Source organism: Colius striatus, unplaced genomic scaffold (genome assembly GCF_028858725.1).
Source record: "Colius striatus isolate bColStr4 unplaced genomic scaffold, bColStr4.1.hap1 scaffold_40, whole genome shotgun sequence".
Classification (NCBI taxonomy): Eukaryota; Metazoa; Chordata; class Aves; order Coliiformes; family Coliidae; genus Colius; species Colius striatus.
Window position 1 is genome coordinate 1,764,027 of NW_026908523.1, and position 17,217 is coordinate 1,781,243.

General features: G+C 50.1%; 2 pseudogenes; both read right to left on the reverse strand.

Annotated features, from left to right (window-relative positions):
• Nucleotides 1-3,402: 3,402 nt before the first annotated feature.
• LOC133629361 (olfactory receptor 14C36-like) lies at nucleotides 3,403-4,374 on the reverse strand (annotated as a pseudogene).
• A 1,243-nt stretch (nucleotides 4,375-5,617) lies between these two features.
• LOC133629363 (olfactory receptor 14J1-like) lies at nucleotides 5,618-10,349 on the reverse strand (annotated as a pseudogene).
• Nucleotides 10,350-17,217: the final 6,868 nt, after the last annotated feature.

The following is a 17,217-nucleotide window of genomic DNA, read 5'->3' on the forward strand; positions in this document are numbered from 1 at the left end:
GCTCATGGCACGGAGTGAAGGTGCCTTGGAAAGATATTCTGGAAAGTCTCTTTCAAATCCAATAAGGCAAAACAACCAAAGGACAGAACAAGATTCCTGAGCTAAAACAAAGACATCTCTTGTCTATACTATTGACTAGCAGCCAACTACTGCACTCCATAAATATCACCCTCAGGATGGGCTCAGTTTGAGCACTCCCCAACTGCAGCTGGGCTGCACAGCACGTGACTCTCCCCTTGAGCAAGGGCTGCCAGTTAACGTTAGGGATTCCTTACCTGAGACTAAAAGACCCTTCCTTCCCCAAGGCAGAGAGATTCTTTCCCTGCGACAGATCCTGGGTGAGGGACTGATAGCATGCTGAATTAACTAATGAAACACTGCTAATCCATGTAGCTGCTCAATAGAGGTATAAACACTGTTCAGAGAACTCTGTTAGGAATAAACTGTGTTTCAGGTCTGAGACTAAGATTGATGCAGATTGGATTGGATCCACACCTTGGCCGGGTAAAGAGTTTAGAAAGCAAGGGGGTCCGCTCTGAACCTTGTGACTCACTGGGAGGGTCTTCCTTACTCTTTGTGTCCCCACGTGAATCTGTTTCTGTGTGAATCATTCTACCTTTCTAAGTTTCTTCCGTGCAGGAATTTATCAAGTGAGGCTTGACATCAAACTTCCTGAACCTTGTCAAACCACTGCCCAACTTTGTTATATCCCATCAAACGTGTTGCACTCTGTCAGGTTATTATTTTGCTTCGGTACTGCTCCCTCTCTCTTTTGAGCGAGTTGCATTCCACTTATCTGCAACAGATGCCTGTACTCAAGGAGCTTTTCAGGAACAACATGTGGGGGATTCTCTCTGTGCACCTGCTGCTTGAGATGAGCTTGAAGCAGCTGCCTGAGTGCCCGGAGCTCCTCAATGGGATGGGCAACAGGCTGGGTGAGGTTGTGCCTGAGGGTCAGAGAGACCAGTGAGGGAAAGATCTTGCTGGGAGATAAAGAACTTGCACCCAGCGTGAGGAAGTGGGCAGAGTCTTAGGCTCTCTAAGGGTGTCTTTGGATCAATGACCTCAGCTCTTGCTGTTGACTGGTATTCACCAATAACATGTGAAACTGAGGGGAGCAGATACTACACTGGAGGCACGAAAGACTTACTCTGAGTGGCGGAGGATCGTGTTAGGGAACATGTAGGCAAATTGGATAGAAACAACTCTGTGGGGCGGGACAGATGCAGCCATGAGTGCTGAAGGAGCTGGCCAATGTCGTTCCCAGCCTGCTTTCAGTTACCTTTGAAGGATGGTGAAGCTGGACTGTGGTTCCAGAGGACTGGCAGAAAGTAACTGTTACTTGGATCCTAAAGAAGGATGATGAGGAGACTCCAGGTAGTCAGTCAGCCTTCCCCATGTGCCTGGGAAGGTGATGGAGAAATTAGTTCTGCCAACTGTTTGCAGACAAGTGACAGACAGGAACATGACTGGGACGAGTCAGCAAGAGCTTATGGAAAAGAAAATGAGGTGAAGCAACTTGGCAGCTTCCACTACCTGACATCATAGGGTGGTGGAGGGTGGTGGATGGAAGAAGAGCAATGGGTGTTGTAGTTAGTAAGGCTTCTGGCACTCTCCCACAACATCCTCATAGACAAGCTGGTGAAGTATGGACCAGGTAAGTGGAAAGTCAGGTAGTTTGGAAGTTGGACGAACACCTGGGATCAGAAGGATGTGACCAGAGATACACAATCCAGCTGAAGGTCATTCACCACAGCTGTACATTCACTACAGCTGTACATGGAGAGTTGATACCAAGGCCAACTGGCCAACCCTGTTTAGCAGCTTCATTACTGGCCTGGCCTATGAGGCACAGCTCACACTCAGCAGGCTGGCTGGCGACATGAAACTGAGAGGAGCAGCTGATACACAAGATGATTGTGCTGCTGGACCTCAGCTGGCTGGAGAAATGAGCAGAGGGGAACCTCATCAAGTTCAATGAGGAGAAATGCCCAGGTAGCAGTAACACCATTCACAGTGATGTGCTGGAGGGCAACAACTAGAAACCAGCTTTGCAGAGAAGGACCTTAGTTTTCTGGTGAACAACAAGCTGAACGTGAGCTCTCCATGTGCTCCTGCAGCAAAGACAACCACCAGTATCCTGGTGGCCAGGGGCCTGTCAGTATCCTGGGCTGGGATGGACAATATAGGTAGATTGATTTCCTTTTCCTTCCTGCTCTGCAGAAGGCTTGTGGTCATGATTGTGAGATGATGCTGGGACATGGGGATCAGCAGAGAAGACCACCAGCAGCTTCCCTTCACACCTGGGTAGGGAGAAACACACCCAGTGCTGCTCCTGAGTGAGGAGGATGACACAGGAGGCATCGTGAGGTGCAGTGCAGGGAGACAACTCTTGCCACGTGTCTTGGGTCCCCTCAAGACACCCCTGAGCCCTTGAGCAGCAGCAATTCCTGTCACGGCTGTGAGGAACTGCTCTGGCTGCAGAGGGGCTACAGTCAGACCTCCCAGCCATGCTGTCCCCTGAATTCACATTCCCACCCTTTTGCCAGATGCATCCTGCTGCCTCCCAGCCCAACTGTGCAGGCACCACACAGGGGAAGGTGCAGCCAGGGTGGGGAAATGTCCTGCTGGCCTGCTGTGACAACAGACCACAGTGTCCCGTCCCCTGGCACCCTCCTGCTCTGGTAGCCCTCTCCAGCATCCAGCCAGGCTGGATTTTGTCTGCAGCCAGCCACAATCCACAGTCAGCCTGGGAAGGGTTTGATGTTCTGACAGTGTAGATGGATGTCAGAGATCAGCCCAAGTCTGGACTGTGGTAAATGGCCAGTTCAGGAAGGGAGAGCCACAAAGGTATGAGACTGGGGATGAGTTTGGGGGTAGGAGCCAGCACACAGCAGGGTGGGGGGAGACCGTGTGATGGACATGTGCTGGGCACACAGACAGCAATGACTTGACGTGGCTGCTGGGTCACACTTCCCTCAGTGAAAGCCCTGACACAGGGTCCCAGCCTTCCTCTCCATACCACCCTTCAGGAGAGAAGACCGCACTAAGAGAGTGTGGGGCACCAGCTCTTCTTCAGCCATCTTCAGGCCTGCTGGAGCACCAGGACAGCAAGGACTTCAGGCTCTGACCTTGAGCCAGCGTCACTGTTACTCCAAGCAGGACCAGGCTCCCCTCTTTAAGGACACCACCTACAAGTTCATGTGTGGGACAGCCTTTGGATACATACCTCTGCTGCTGTTCACCAGCTTTAGAAGAAGAGCCCAGTGCACCAGGGACATCCCACTTTATTACAGACATGATGAGAGTCACCTCTGACAATGACATTGCTGATCATGAGAATGCTCATCAGCAAATATAAACCAGCAAGACACACAGGCCTGTAATGGGACATGCTGGGATTCATTTGTGCAGAGTGTTGAGAGCTTTCTCACTGCTGAGAAATAGCCATGAAATTACTTTCTTAATAGAGTCCTTGAGCTCCTGGTTCCTGATGCTGTAGATGAGGGGGTTCACTGCTGGAGGCACCACAGAGTACAGCACTGCCATCACCATATCCAGGGATGGGGAGGAGATGGAGGGGGGCTTCAGGCAGGCAAAGGTGGCAGTGCTGACAAACAGGGAGAGCACGGCCAGGTCAGGGAGGTAGGTGGAAAAGGCTTTGTGCCGTCCCTGCTCAGAGGGGATCCTCTGCACCACCCTGAAGATCTGCACGTAGGACAGAACAACGAACACAAAACACCCCCAAAAGACACAAGCACTAAACACAAGGAGTTGAAACTCCCTGAGGTAGGTATCAGAGCAAGAGATTCGAAGGATCTGGGAGATTTCACAGAAGAACTGGTCCACAGCATTGCCCTGGCAGAGGGGCAGGGAAAATGTACTGGCCGTGTGCAGGAGAGAATAGAGAAACCCAGAGCCCCAGGCAGCTGCTGCCATGTGGGCACAAACTCTGCTGCCCAGGAGGGTCCCGTAGTGCAGGGGCTTGCAGATGGCAACGTAGCGGTCGTAGCACATGACAGTGAGGAGGAAATACTCTGCTGACATGAAAAAGACAAACAGAAACACCTGTGCAGCACATCCCATGTAGGAAATGGCCCTGGAGTTCCAGAGGGAACTGGCCATGGCTTTAGGGACAATGGTGGAGATGGAGCCCAGGTCAAGGAGGGAGAGGTTGAGCAGGAAGAACTACATGGGGGTGTGGAGGCGATGGTCGCAGGCCACGGCGGTGATGATGAAGCCGTTGGCCAGGAGGGCAGCCAGGTAGATGCCCAGGAAGAGCCCAAAGTGCAGCAGCTGCAGCTCCCTCCTGTCTGCAAATGACAAGAGGAGGAACTGGGTGATGGAGCTGTTGGACATCTGCTGTTTTTAGGCATGTGGGGCTGTTGCAGGAGAAAAAGTGACAAGTTAGAAGAGGCTTCTCAGAGCAAAATCAAAGCCATTTCTCACAGACCTTCCCCTATCACATACAGAGCCCTTTTCCTTTTCAAGGAGACCTTCCTCCAGCTCTAAGGCTAGAGCCCAGCTCAAGTGCCATGAAGAGCAGAGCCTCTGCCCATGGGCTCTTACCAGCCAGCCCTGCCCTGCAGGAGTTGGTTCATGGGGATGGTAGGGGCAGAGGCCAGTCCTGATGTTTGATTTGTCAGGTGGAATTGCTCCTGATGCAGAAGGGCTTGTCAGCATCTGCACTCACAGCACTAAAGAATGGAGAAGGCAGCTGAGTTCTTGTTCTTTTGACACCATCTCCCATGAGGGGATGACACAGGATTTTCCCAATTCTCCCTCCCAAAACATTTTATGTTTCGTTTCCTCTCCTTCTGCTGACAGAAGATTTTCCTTCTAGGAGATGTTTCCCTGTCCCATGTCTTTTCCCTGATCACAGACCCCATCCCAACCTCTCTGCACTCCCCTGGGCCCTCCAGAAACCTGCCTGTTTATGGGGCACTGGCTGGGCACATGTTCCAGTCTGGAGGTTCAAAAGGTTGGAGCAACCTGATGGGTCCAGCAAAGGTGATGCTGGTACTGTCCAAAGCCAGGGAAGTGGCTGAGGCCCTTTAGGAGGCTGTTAGCAGATGTACTGACCACTCAAAGTTACGTCTCAGGGACTTATTTCAACTTGACAGGTCCTTTTCTACTTCTCTTTTCCACTCCTACCACACACTTGGACCCCCACTCTCAGAGAAGGAAACTGAAAACACCCACTTGGGGAAACTCCCTCTCTTTAGAGTAAACCCTGCCTTGATCTTCCTCTTGAAACATCTCCTGGAATCTGCTAGTGCTCACCTGGAGCTGTGAACAGCCCTGACCCAACTTCTTGACAGCAGAACACCGCAGCCATACCTGAGAGAGGGCTCCTGCTCTGCCCCGTCCCTCTGATGCTGCAGCAGCCAAGCCCTGTCTGGAACATGTCCTTCCCCTCCACAGCACAGAAACTGTGAGACACCTCCTGACCAAGCCTGTCAGCTGTGAGATGTACCAGCTTTGGGACATCCCTCCAGGAACCACACCTGCACCATCCTACAGCCAGAGACTTACCACCTTAAGGACAGGGAAGATTTGTCGCTCAGTCAGCTCTCAGCAGCCTCCCACTCTCCAATGCCTGTCCCATCTCTCTGCCTCACTCCACTCCTCTCGCTGCCTGCAGGCACTTCTGCCTCTTGCACGGGAGCTGCTCCTGGGCGGAGCTGTCTCTCATAAGCACTGCCCACGTCTCATGGGCTCTCTCCATCCCAGGAGCCTGGCCCAGCTCAGCAGCAGAGGACCAGCCCATGGCAGCACTTGCTCTGCCCCTCTGGGCTCCCTCCAGGTGGGGCTCCTGGGGCTCCAGCACAATCTGCTGGGAAACAGGCTGAAGCAATCACTGATGTTCCCTCCCTCATCTGGGGACAGACTCATGCCCTGTGGCATTTCTGTTCTTGCAAAAAGAGTTGGCTGTGAGAATCACTTGTTCCCATACGAGACAGCACACCAGGAAGGCAAAAAGAACAACAACCTAGGTTTGTCCAAGCTAGGAGAGTGATAATGTAGTGAACAAAGGCATTTCCTCCTGGGTCTCGGGGCAAGAAAGGCTTTCAGAAATCTTTTGTCCATGCCATTTTGCTCTGAGGCAAAGCCTTTGCACAGCAGGGCCTTGGGCACCTGGTAGCAAGTTTCCAGGCTTGCCTGGTGCCAAAGCTGGGGTGCTTCAGCCCAAATGTGCAGCAATGCCTCAGCCAGGATGAGCTGGAGCCATTACTATGAGACAGAGCTCTGGCACTGGTGGGACTCGAAGTGGGAGTCTGGAGGAGAACAGACAGTAGTGGATGGGGATCAAGTCACGAATCACTGGAACTAATGCAATCCTTATCAGTCCCTGGAAGCAGAAGGGGGTCCCAGGGAGCTGAGGGAGCAGCACAATAGTAATAGAATAGCTGTGCTTGGTGTGCTTTTTCTTTGTATGAGACCTGCTCCAGAGAGGATAATGGAACTTTTTGACCAAGAACTGTAAGATGTGGAATTTGTATCACTTTTGCAAATAAAATGAGAAATCCCAGCGCACACTGACAGACATCAGGGCTCTGCCTTCTACAGCAGCACACGAATCGCTTCAGAATCATCCAAAGAGATACCATATGAATAATGCAAAACCAATCATCTTGCTTACTGGGCCCTACTCCAGATCGAAACGGGGAAATCTGGACGTTAGAGCTACTTCTTCCCTCTTGCAGCCCAGAGGCTCCAAACATTTTAGACTATGCTGCAAATAATTAACTAAAAGAATACAAAACCTGGAACAGCATTTGAAATAAGGGTTTTAGCTGAATCCCATGGAATGACTGAACACTCTACAGGACCGTGAGTCCTGGTAATGTGCTCCAATTGTTGATGGTCATCCATGAAAAGTGGCGTTTCGCTCGCATGTGAACTTAGTATGTGGAATCTTCTGAGGACACCTTGGTAAAACTGATAGAACAGCTAGTCATTAACATGGGAGAGTGACTGCTTTCTCCTGAAAGCTAAACAGGAGCGGAGAGTGTGAAAAGGCATGTAATTGCAGCCTTGGGATTGTAGACCATGATTAAAAAGGACAGGTAATAGAAAACAAAGCTGGGGAGCATGATCCAGATAGTCCATCCTGCTCCCTAGAGGCAGGATCAGTTCTACTTTAGCTATTTCGCACAGTTTCTCTATTTTTAAACGCCTTTAGTCATGGAGATTCCACAAACCCTCTAAGTCACCTTTCACTATTTCTCTTCTTACTGTTCAAAACCTTTTCCTAGCACTTGGCCCGAATTTTCCTCTCTGAAATCCAAGATTGCTGCTTTCTCACGAGAGTATTTCTTTTCTGCATCAGCATTTTACAGCTCTCAATAGCTGTCACAGTTTACTTCTATTTTCTTCAGCCCGTATGAACTCAGTCTTTTCAGTCTTTCTTGTTCCCCTGTGTCTTCTTGATTTCTAAACCATTTTTGATGGGTCTCTTCTGATCCTTTTTAGTTAGTCCACCTTTTTCTTCTAGAGTACCTAAGCCTCACCACTGCTTTGTAGACTGGAAAAGCTCTTCCACGCTGACTCTGTGTTCCATGTCAGTTTACATCATTTGTGGAATAAAAAGGACATTTTTCTCCTCACAACCAACGGTGCTCCAAATGTCCCTGCTTTTAGTAAATTTTAGGTGCTTCTCTTTCAGGTTTCAAGAGACATTCTGGGGTCTGACCTCCACAGTGCAAACAGCACTTCTCAGGCTGGTAAATGTCAATAAATACACTGAGCAGTCCATTGCTGGCACAGTTAATAAAAACAAGTTTTAACACACTCTGGATGCAACCCTTTTAAGCCTTTGGTTTGATGCTGAACCACTGCTAATTTCTCCTTGGACCAAAAACCCTTCAAAAAGAAAAGAGAATTCCTGTTCCACAACTGATGCCCACAAGGGTCTACATGAGTCTCCTGGGTCTATAGACCAGTGCTGTGAATTCCCGTTGCTTTCCCACAGGCTTGTTTGTGCGATGCAGTTTCCTCTCCAGAAATCCACACTACTCGCCATCCCCTGGGTATTCTGTACATTATTTGTTCCAGTATCTTTCTGAGCATTGTTACACTAACCATCATACAGTTCTCCTGAAAAGTAGGTTAACAAAGGATATCACACTTTCCTGGAGAGTCGCATTCATCCTCCAACAGTCTTCAAACTTAAACAATGAGATTTCAATTGTTCCTTGAGCTAATTCTTCTAAGGTGCACACCTGCATGTTCAACCTACCTGAAAACACCTAATCTTATGTTCCAATGGGACTTTTTGTGTTCCAGCTTCATTCCATCACCCCTTGTCCTGTTCCCAGAAAAAAGTGCTGCCCCAACCACCTGACACACACCCTTTAGATGTTTGTAAATATTAATGAGCTCCCCCCTCAGTCTCCTCTTCTCCAGACTAAACAGCCCCAGGTCCCGCAGCCTTTCCTCAGAAGGAAGATGCTTCAGTCCCCTGATCATCTTGGTGGCCCTGCACTGACCTCTCTCCATCAGTTCCCTGTCACTCTTGAACTGATGGAGCCCCGAACTGGACACAGGACTCCAGATGAGGACTCTCCAGATATGGCAGAGGAGAGGGGGAGCAGAACCTCCCTCACTCTGCTGCTCACACTCTTCTTGATGCACTCCAGGATGCCATTGGCCTTTTTGCCCACGAGGGCAGGTTGCTGGCTCATGGTCAGTTTTTTATCAACCTGAACTCCCAGGTTTCTCTCCTGGAGTTCCTCTCCATCAGGTCAATCCCCAGCCTGGCCTGATGCAATAGGTTAATCACAGAGCCATTACTTCAGTCACTAATTTGCCAGGCCAATTAATTGGCCAGGCCTGGGTCAGCTGCAGATCCAACTTAGAACTGACTGGCATTAGCCCTGTCAGGGAAGCTTCTGGCAGCTCTTTGTTTAAAGAAGCCAGCCCTTATAACCCCCTGCTACCAAAACTTGTCCCAGGCAAAACCACTACACCTGTGCCAGTGCTCCCTCACCCTCAGAGTAAAGAAGTTTTCCTCGTGTTGCAGTGGCACTTTCTGTGTTCCAGCTTGTGCCTGTTACTCCTTGTCTGTCACTGAGCACTATGCAAAAAACACTGGCCCCAGCCTCTCCACACCTGCCCTTCACATGTTTACAAGTGTTGTAAGATCCCTGTCCCGGTTTAGGCCCATCCGGGTACAAAGACCTCAATCAGGCCCAAGCACTTGAGGGCCTTTGGAACTCCCTAAGGACAGGGAGGGCTCTCTCACCACCTGTGGTTCTGGGAAAACAGACAGGACTACTCGACTGGGGGAAGAAAACAAGCACTAATTTGATGGGAGATCCCCTTTTATTGAGGAGTTGTTCTTGGACAGGTCATACCTCACTAAGCACTGTGGCCCTGTCAGACACAGGCAGATGAAACCTCCAGAGAAGCAGTATGAACTGAAGAAACGTGTCAAAGTATGATTGCAGAAAGGAAGAAAACAGACAGGTGGGATGAGATATACGCTGAGAACCGTGTAGAGAAAAACAGTCATGTTATGGGTGAGTGAAACAGGATCCTTTGGGTAACTGCACAGAGCATCCTTGAGCTCCTGGTTCCTCATGCTGTAGACGAGGGGGTTCATTGCTGGAGGCACCACCGAGTACAGCACTGCCAACACAAGATCCAGGGATGGGGAAGAGATGGGAAGGGGGCTTCATGTCAGAAAATATGGCTGTGCTGAGAAACAGGGAGAGCACGGCCAGGTGAGGGAGGCAGGTGGAAAAGGCTTTGTGCCATCCCTGCTCAGAGGGGATCCTCTGCATGGCCCTGAAGATCTGCACATAAGACACCACGATGAACACAAAACACACCAAACCTAAAGCAATGCTAAACATAAGAAGCCCAACTTCCCCGAGGTAGGTATGTGAGCAGGAGAGCTTGAGAATCTGTGGGATTTCATAGAAGAACTGTCCCACAGTATTGTCCTGGCAGAGGGGCAGTGAAAATGTATTGGCTGTGTGCAGGAGAGAATTGAGAAACCCACTGGCCCAGGCAGCTGCTGCCATGTGGGCACAAACTCTGCTGCCCAGGAGGGTCTCGTAGTGCAGGGGCTTGCAGATGGCAATGTAGAGGTTGTAGCACATGACAGTGAGGAGAAAATACTCTGCTGACATCAAGAAGACTAAGAAAAAGAGCTGTGCAGCACATGCTGAGTAGGAGATCTCCCTGGTGTCCCAGAGGGAATTGGCCATGGCTTTGGGGACAGTGGTGGAGATGGAGCTCAGGTCGCAGAGGGAGAGGTTGAGGAGGAAGAAGTCCATGGGGGTGTGGAGGCGGTGGTCTCAGGCTATGGTGGTGATGATGAAGTCTTTGGCCAGGAGGGCAGCCAGGGAATTCACCTTTCTGACACATCTCTGACTTCGGTTTCCTCTCATTCCCTGACCATTTCATAACAATTGCTCCATGTTGCAGCTCAGGTGTCTCAGTGACTTGTTCAAGCATTAGAGATATTTTTCCATTTCTCCCCATGAATTCCCCAATAGTAGGAAACTTGAGAACACAGTCTCAGGAAAGGTCCTTCCCCTAACAGTAATCTCTGCCTTGATCTTCCCCTGGGAAAGTGACCTCAGCCATGTCCTGGGGGTGATCGAGATCTAGGACCAGCCCTGACCCACACGGCACCCCCTGACAACAGAAAAAGGTCCCTTCCCTGCCAGAAGATTCTTTTAACCTCTCTCCCACTTCATTTCCTTCCTCTCTCTCCCCTTTGGGCTCCCTCCAGCTGTCCCTGGGTCTCCAGCTTTGAAACAGGCTGAAACCATCCCTGATGTTCCTTCCCTCAGCTGGGGTGGGACTCTTCTTTCAAGCAGCCACATTTCTCCCCTCAGAGGCAGAGTTGGCTCTAAGACCAGGAGGCAAAATAGACAAAATTTACATTTTGAGGCTCTGGACTTAGTTTATTCTGTCTTAGTTCCTCTCTTTCTTTCTCAGCCTCAATGCGACCTTAACAGGGTTTTGAATATCTGCAGTCAGGGCCTCCAGTTCATTGCTTTAACGAGTCCCTGGAGAAGCTTTGTCAGTAACAGCCCTCAGTGGGGCCCATTAATGCTTCAAGGTACGTGGAGTTCTGCTTCTGACTTGGACTTCTTGAGACATTTCCTTGGTCTCCTTCATCATCTGATGTTCATGGACTCAGCTCCTCAGACACCATGGGGCTCATTAAAGTACAGAAAGCCCTAATGAGCTCTTTCATTTCACTTTCTTCAAGTGTTCACAACTTGTGCAGGTAATTGGAGTCATTTCATTGTGCAGTTAAAGAAGAAGATTTCCAAGTGCACTTAATAACAAATGGACTTAGGGAGTCCATAACCATAGAGTCAGATAGTGAGTCAGTGAGACATCAGGTCACAGAGTCACAGTCACAGAATTATGAATTCAATGTCTCACAGAGTCATAAATCAGTGAGTCAGCAAGTCACAGAGTGATAGAGTCAAAGTGTCAGAGTCATAGAATCAGAGTCATTGAGCCATGAAAGCAGTAACAGATTCACAGTGTCAGTCACAGATTCCTTGACTCAGAGTCAGCGAGTCACAGAATCACAGAGACAGTGACTCAGAGTCACCCCAAGGTGGTGGAACTCTGTCATAATGGGAGCCCCTGACACTCTCTAACAATCCATTTCCATCTGCTGGTGGACTTCCTCCTCTCTGAGGTCCACCAGCCTTTGCAGACACTCTCTATTCCCATGTCTTCCTTACAAATAGCATATTGATTTCTTCCCAGCCAAGGCTTGGGCTGGCTCCTTCCTGGTAGTCACCCCTCCCCTTTGGTCTCAGGGCTCCAAGCTGTCATGGTTTGACATGACAGCCTTACCTGGTAAGGGGGAAGGGGCTGTAAAGATGGCTCCTGTAAGAAGTTGCTCTCAACTCTCCCCAGCTCTGAGCCAGACCCACTGCTGGGGCTGAGCCGATTAGACGCCTCCATGGTCACTTTTTAAGAAGAAACTGGAAGAGGAGGTTTCTCCCTCCATCTTCCTCCATATTCTTCCTTCTTCTGCCTCATCTTCTTCTTCTGGCTGGTGGTGGTGCAAGGACTAGGAACAGTGAGATAAACATGTGGATTCCAAGGTCAGTGATGGAAGAGAGGAGGAGGTGTGCTGGAGCAGAGACTCCCCGGCATTCTATGGACAGAACTGGTGAAGCTGAGATTTATTTTCATTTCTTTAAAGACCCTGCATCAGAGGTAGAGACTTGTTTTGATAATGACCTCAGACCAGGGGCAGCGATTCACCTCATTAAAGGCCCCGAGCCAGGGACAGTGACTATGGCCAGAGTGTTGCCACCACCGGCAACACCACCAGGCCGCCTGCATGGATTACTCAGCCCCCCGGCTGAGGGGACAAGGATCACCACACACTCAGCATGGATGATACTTTATTCCAACCCCTTGTTTACACCATGTGCTTATATCTGCTACCACCAGCACCTCCTCTCACTCCACCCCGTGCCCACCTCTTCTGTACCTTCCACCTCTCACGTTACAACCCAAGATCTTCCGGACGCCCACACACTAAACATCTCCCCCTCCCTATGCTCGATGACTCCAGTGTCCTGTGGCACGGGCTGATACATAACGTGTCTGCCCAGCACATGTGCCAGCTGAGCCAATTGCGGGAAGATGTAAACAGGTGCTGGTCGTGTTCCACTTCACTGTTCAATCTCGCCAACAGTTGAGTGATTCCATCTAGATCTGCGTCACGGCGAGCGCTCAAAGGAACACATCAATCTGCAAGAGAGACTCAGTAGACGGTTATACTCATATATTCTATGCCCCATGCTCTCCCCCTCCCTAAGGCGGTTGAGCAAAAAGAACAGCTGGCAAACAAAGTTATTATACTTGTGCTAAAAGTAAAATCTATAGCAGGTCTGTTGCAAAGTTGTGTGGCTGATACTACTCACATTGCTAATCAAGTCTAAAATACAAACCATCCCCGGTCTCCGCACCAGACTCCGTCTTCTAGCTCTCATTTCTACCATTCCTCTGGGTACATCACTCATCTTCGGTGGTCAATGAGGCAGTTGACTTTTCTCGGTATCACCCGCCTCAGTGCCGCTCCCGGCGCCGGCGCCGCAGTCGGTATCACTCTCTCCTGCGTTTTCTCCGTTTCTCCTCACGTACCCAGTGGTACCCAGTCTAACATGGGGTCGCGCTTCCCCACTCTCCCCTGATCGTCCTGCACCGTACTCCCGTCCGACTCCGCCCGCTCGGCATTCCCTATCTGCACGGCATTCCCTGTCTGCTCGACATTCTCCGTCTGCTCTCCCAGATTCTCTACCTCCACGCTCGTCTCCTGATCTCTACGAACTCTCTCCTCTGTCCGCGCTCTCCGCTCCTTCCCCCAGAGAGCTTCCTGCACCGATAACCGAAACTGTTTTTTCTCTGCTGTTTTTACCAGAACCTTTTTAATATTTCCCCTCGCATCAAAAAGCCGACCCATTCCCTCGGCCCCCTCTACGAAAGCCTGACACAGCTCCCTGTCCACCACCGTCCACTTCTGCGCATTTAGTAATTCTATGGGTGTCCATATCACACCCCACCCCTGCAACCATGTGATGCAAGTGGCTGTGGGCATGTACTGAATCTGTTCAACCAACTCAGACGCCGTTGTCTTAAGTCCCTCAATCATTTGCTCCAACTGTGCCATGGCTGCAGACATCCTGCGTTCTGCTGATCACGTTGGGGTCACCATATGTTGCCGCCACAGCAACACCACCAGGCTGCCTGCACGGATCACTCATCCCCCCCGCTGAGGGGACAAGGATCACCACACACTCAGCATGGATGATACTTTATTCCAACCCCTTGCTTACACCATGTGCTTATATCTGCTACCACCAGCACCTCCTCTCACTCCACCCTGTGCCCACTTCTTCTGTACCTTCCACCTCTCATGTTACAACCCAAGACACCTACCACATCCAGATGTGCTGTGATGTCATACAGCTTGCTGCAAAGCCCAGATGTGCTGTTGTGTTACACAGCCCTGTTGCAGTGCGCACAAGAGCTGTGATGTCACACAGCACTGTAGCAGTTCCTATCTGTGCTGTGATGTGACACAGGAATTCTGCAATGCCCACATGTGCTGTGATGTCACACAGCCCCATGGAAGTGCCCAGGTGGGCTGTCATGTCACAGAGCCTCGTTACAAAACCCAGATGTGATGTGATGATAAACATCCCTGTTGTACTTCCCAGATGTGCTGTGATGTCACACACTATTACAGTGCCCAAATGTTCTGTGATATCACAGAGCAATGCTGCAGTGCCTAGATATTCTGTTGTGTCACAGACTCCTACTGCAGTTCCCACATGTGCTGTGATGTCTCACAGCCCACATGCATTGCCCACATGTGCTGTAATGTCACACAGCACAGTTTCAGTGTCCAGTTGTGATGTGATGTTCTAGAGCACTCTTGCAGTGCCCAGATGAGCTGTTCTGTCACAAAGCACTTTTATAGTGCCCAGATGTGCTTTGCTGTCACAGAGACCTGCTACAATGCCCAAATGTGCCTGGATGTTACACAGTCCTGTTTCAGTGCCCAGATATGTTGTGATGTCACACAGTCCAACTGCAAAGCTACATATGCTGTGATGTCACATAGTCCTTTTGCATGTTTGAGATGTGATGTCACAGAGAACTGTGGAAGTGCTCAGAAGTGCTGTGATGTCACAGAGCATTAAGTGGCCAGAAGAGATGTGTTCTCACAGGAACTGTTGCAGTTGCCATATGAGCTGTGATGTCACAGAGAACTGTTGCAATGCCCAGATGTGCTGTGATGTCATCCAGCCCTGTTGCAATGCTCAAATGTGGTGTTTTGTCACACAACGCTGTTGCAGGTACCAGATGTGATGCCACACAGCTGCATTGCATGGCCTAGTTGTGCTGTAATATCACTGAGCATTAAGTGTCCAGTTGTGATGTGATGTCAAGAGTTGTGTCATTGCAGTTGCCGTATGAACTGTGATGTCACAGAGCACTGTAGCAGTGCCCAGATGTGCTCTGATGTCACAGACCACTTTAGGAGTGCCCAGAAATGCTGTGATGTGACACAACCCCATTGTAGTTCCCAGATGTACTAGATGTCATAGAGCACTGTTACAGTGCTCTGTGACATCACAGCACATCTAGGTGCTGAAACAGTTCTCCGTGACATCACAGCTCATATGGCCACTGAAACCGTGCTCTGTGACATCACAGAACATTTGGGAACTGCAACAGTTCTCTGTGACATCAGAACCCATCTGGGAACTGCATCTGGTTTGTGTGACATTGGAGCACACCTGGGCACTGTAACAGTTCTCTGTGACATCACAGCAGATCTGGGAACTGCAATGATAGAACTCTTGACATCACATCACATCTGGCTTTTGTAACAGGCTCTGTGACAGCACAGCCCACTGAGCGCTTCAACGGAGCTGTGTGATATCACAGCACATGTGGGCACTGCAGCCCCATTGCAGATCACAGCAGAGGTGCTGTGATGCCACAGAGCATCGTTTCAGTGCCCAGATGTTATGTGACGTTACAGAGCACTGCTACAGTGTCCAGTCATCCTGTGATGTCACAGGGCACTATTGCAGTGTCCAGATGTGCTGAGATGTCACACAGCCCTGCTGCAAAGCCCGGATGTGCTGTTGTGTCACAGAGCATTGTTGCAGTGTCCAGGTGTGATGTGATGTCACAGAATTGTTGCAGTTGCCATATGAGCTGTGAAGTCACAGAGCACTGTTGCAGTGCCCAGAAGAGCTGTTCTGTCCCAGAGTTCAGCTGCAAAGCGCAAATGTGCTGGGAGGTCACGCAGGCCTGTTATAGTGCCCAGACGTGCTGTGATGTCATAGAGCTCTGATGCAGTGTCTAGACGTGCTATTTATCAGAGCAGAGATTGAGAGTCCAGATTTGCAGTAATTTCACAGAGCACTGGAGCAGTGCCCTGATTTGCTGTGATTTGACACAGCCCCCCTGCAATGTCCACATGTACTGCTATGTCACACAGCCCCGTTGCATAGCCAGGATGACCTTTGATGTCACAGAGTCCCCTTGCAACACTCAGATGTACTGTGATGTCACAGAGAAATGCTGCAGTGCTCAAATGTGTTTTGAATTCACACAGCCCTTTTGCAGTGCCCAGATGTGCTGTGAGGTCAGACAGGTATGTTGCAGATCCCAGAGGTGCTGTGGTACCAAAGAGCCCCGTTTAAAATGGCCCAGATGTTATGTGATGTTACAGAGCACTGCTACAGCGTCGAGACATCCTGTGATGTCACAGAGCACTATTGCAGGGTCCAGATGTGCTGTGATGTCATACAGCTTGCTGCAAAGCCCAGATGTGCTGTTGTGTTCCACAGCCCCGTTGCAGTGCGCACATGAGCTGTGATGTCACACTGCACTGTAGCAGTTCCCATCTGTGCTGTGATGTGTCACAGGACTTCTGCAATGCCCACATGTGCTGTGATGTCACACAGCCCCATGGAAGTGCCCAGGTGGGCTGTGATGTCACAGAGCCTCGTTACAAAACCCAGATGTGATGTGATGACAAACATCCCTGTTGCTGCGCCCAGATGTGCTGTGATGTCTAACAGCCTGGATACAGTTTCCAGATGTGCTGTGATGTCACAGAGCACAGTTTCAGTGGCCATATGAGCTGTAACGTCACAGAAGACTGTTGCAGTAACTAGAAGTGCTGTGATGTCACAGAACAATGCAACATCACAACACATCTGGGAACTGCAACAGGGTTGTTTGTCATCACATCACATCTGGGTTTTGCAACGGGGCTCTGTGACATCAAAGCCCACCTGGGCGCTTTAACGGGGCTGTGTGACACAACAGCACATGTGGGCATTGCAGAAGTCCTGTGACACATCACAGCACATCTGAGAACTGCTACTGTGCTCTTTGCCATCACAGCTCATGTTCGCACTGCAACAGGGCTGTGTAACACCACACCACATCTGGGCACTGCATCAGGGCTCTGTGACATTCCAGCATATCAGGGAACTGTTGTGTGACATCACAACACACATCAGACTCAATGGTCTTAAAGGTCTTTTCCAGCTGCAATGATTCCATAGGTCTATGAGCTGTTGCACAGCTGTTGAACTGAGGTGCTGAGGGACAGGGGTTGGTGATGGGCTCGGCAGGGTGAGGCTGGTGACTGGACTTGATGATCTTAAAGATCTTTTCCAACCCAAA